The sequence below is a fragment of the Desmodus rotundus genome, chromosome 6, assembly GCF_022682495.2.
Source record: "Desmodus rotundus isolate HL8 chromosome 6, HLdesRot8A.1, whole genome shotgun sequence".
Taxonomy (NCBI): domain Eukaryota; kingdom Metazoa; phylum Chordata; class Mammalia; order Chiroptera; family Phyllostomidae; genus Desmodus; species Desmodus rotundus.
The window spans coordinates 72,139,994-72,143,122 of record NC_071392.1 but is presented as its reverse complement, the minus strand read 5'-3'; the positions used below and the strand labels follow the sequence as shown (position 1 = coordinate 72,143,122).

General features: G+C 34.0%; 1 pseudogene; it reads right to left on the bottom strand.

Moving 5' to 3' along the window:
• Positions 1-778: 778 nt before the first annotated feature.
• Positions 779-2,422, bottom strand: LOC112299823 (tigger transposable element-derived protein 1-like; annotated as a pseudogene).
• Between the last annotated feature and the right edge of the window lie 707 nt (positions 2,423-3,129).

Genomic DNA, 3,129 nt, shown 5'->3' with positions numbered 1-3,129 from the left:
TACATTTCATAACAATGGAAACAAAAAAACTGGGGTAGCAATACTTATACTAGACAAAATAGACTTTAAAACAAAGGCTCTATAATAAGAGACTAAAAAGGACCCAGCAACTCCATTTCTTGGCATTTATCCAAAGAAACCCAAAACAATAAATCAAAAATATATATCCAACCATATGTTTATCATTTATAATAGCCAAGATATGGATATATGTGTATATATATATATATATATGTGTGTGTGTGTGTGTGTGTGTGTGTTTATATAATATAATATGACTCAGCCATAAAAAAATAAACTATTGTTATCTGAAACAACATGGATGGCCCTACAGGGTACTATGATGAGTGAACTAAGTCAGAGAGAGAAAGACAAAGGTCAAATGATTTCACTCAATATGTGAAATCTAAAAAATAAAATAAATGAACAAGCAGTACAGAAACAGACTCAAAAATACAGAGAAAATTTTGAAGGTTGCCAGATAAAAGGGGATTAGGAGGATGGGTTAAAAAGGTAAATGGAGACAACTGTACTTGAAAAACAATAAAAAAAAAGTTAAAAAAAGAAAAAAGGTAAAGGGATAAAGAAGTACAAATTCATAGTTTACAGGGTACTTGCGGAGCTGTAAAGTACAGTACAGGGAATACTGCCAACAATATTGTAATAACTATGTACGGTGTCAGAGAGTTACTCGATTTAGTGGGGTGAGCACTTAGCTATATCATGTCTAATAACTCAGTTGTGCACCTTCACAAAAAATAATTTATTGCTAAAAATGTTAACCATCATCTGAGCCCTTGGCGAGTCCTAATCATTTTGCTGGTGGAGGACCTTGCTTTGATGCCGATGGCTGCTGACTGAACAGGGTGTTAGTTGCTGAAGGCTGAGGTGGCCGTGGCAGTTTCTTAACAGTGACGTTTGTCTTATCAATTGATTCTTCCATTCACAAATGACATCTCTGTGACAAGTAATGCTGTTTGATAGCATTACAACATGTTTATGTAATATTTTAAACTTTTTGTTTTAATTTCAACATTCTTCACAGCATCTTTACCAGAAGTAGTTCTACCTCAAGAAACCACTTTCTTTGCTCATCCATGAAAAGCAACTCTTTATTGATTATAGCTTTATTATGAGATCGCAGCAATTCAGCAGCATCTTCAGGCTCCATTTCTAATTTTAGTTCTCTTACTATTTCCACCACATCTGCAGTTACTTCCTCCACTGAAGTCTTGAACCCTTCAAAGTAATTAATGAGGTTAGCATAAACTTCTTCCAAACTGCTGTTAATGTTGATTTCTTTTACCTCTTCCCATGTACCAGAAATGTTCTTAATGGCATCTAGAATAATGAATCCTTTCCATAAGGTTTTCAATTTACTTTTCCCAGATCCATCAGCAAAATCACTATCTATAGAGGCTATATCCTTATTAAACATAATTCTTAAGTAATAACACTTGAAAGTCAAAATTACTCCTTGATCCAAGGGCTGTGCAATGGATGTTGCATTAGCAAATGTGAAAACATTAATCTCATTGCACATCTCCATTAGCACTCTTGAGTGACCAGGTACATTGCATTGAACAGTAATATTTTGAAAGGAATCTTTTTTTTTTCCTGGACCGTAGGTCTCAGGAGTAGGCTCAAAATATTCCATAAACCATGTTGTAAACAGTGTTCTGTCATCTGGACTTTGTTATTCTATTTATAGAGCTAGGTAAAGTAGATTTAGCACAATTCTTAGGGGCTCTAGAATTTTCAGAATGGTAAATAATCATCAGCTTCAACTTAAAGTCACCAACTGCATTAGCCCCTAACAAGAGAGTCAGCCTGTCCTTTGAAGTTTTGAAACCAGGCATTGACTTTTCCTCTCTATCTATGCAACCTATGGATGGCATCTTCTACATAGAATGTTGCTTCAGCCACCTTGATAATCTGATTTTTAGTGTAGCCACCTTCATTAATTACGTTAGCTGGATCTTCTGGGTAGCTTGTTGCTCCCCCCTGAACTTTCATTTTATGAAGATGGCTTCTTTTCTTGAACCTGATGAACCAAACCCTGCTAGCTTCAAACCTTTATTCTGCAGTTTCCTCACCTTTCTAAGCCTTCACAAAATTAGAGTTAGGGCCTTGATATGAATAGGCTTTGGCATAAGTGAAAGCCAGTTGTGGCTGGTTTTATCTTCCATTCAGACCACTAAAACTCTCTCCAAATTAGCAATAAGGCTGTTTATTTTTTCTTATCTTTTGTGCATTCAGTGGAGTAGCATCTTTCATTTCCTTCAAAAACTTTCACTCTGCATTCTCTTTAGCTTATCTTGGCTTTTGACATGTCTTCTTTATTAAGCTTAATGATTTCTTAGTTTTGATCTAAAGTGAGAGAAATGCGACCCTTTCTTTTACTTAAACATTTAAAGGCCATTGTAGGGTTATTAATTGGCCTAATTTCAACATTGTTATGTCTCAGGGAATATAAAGACCCAAGAAGAGAAAAAGACAGATGGGGAATAGCCAATCAAGGGAGCAGTCAGAGCAGACACATTTATTAAGTTTGCTATCTCATTGCAGTTCATGGTTCCCAAAACAATTATGATAGTAATATGAGAAATCACTGAACACCATAACAAATGTATTAACAATTAAAAAGTTTAAAATACTGCAAGAATTACCAAAATGTGTCATAGGGACAAAAAGTGAGCAAATACTGTTGGAAAAATAGTGCCAACTTAACACAGTTTGCCAAAATCCTTTAATTTGTAAAAATACAGTATCTTTAAAACACAATAAAGTGAACCACAATAAATTGGGATTATGCTTATACTGAGATTTGAAATCAAAATTGCATGACTCCAGTTTTGGAATCACACAATCTTGATTTCTTTTTTCTTTTTTGAGTTTGTTTTGTCTACTCTGAATCACTTACATTTCCATACAAATTTGATAATCGACTTTTCAATTTCTGCAAAGAAGTCACCTAGAATTGTGATAGAGGACATGTTCAAAAAGTAGAACAAATTAGAGAGTATATCCATACTAATAATATCAAGTATGATCTATAAACATGGAATGTCTTTCCATGTCTTAGAACTTCTTTTTTAATTATTTTTATTGTTATTTTATTACAGTTGT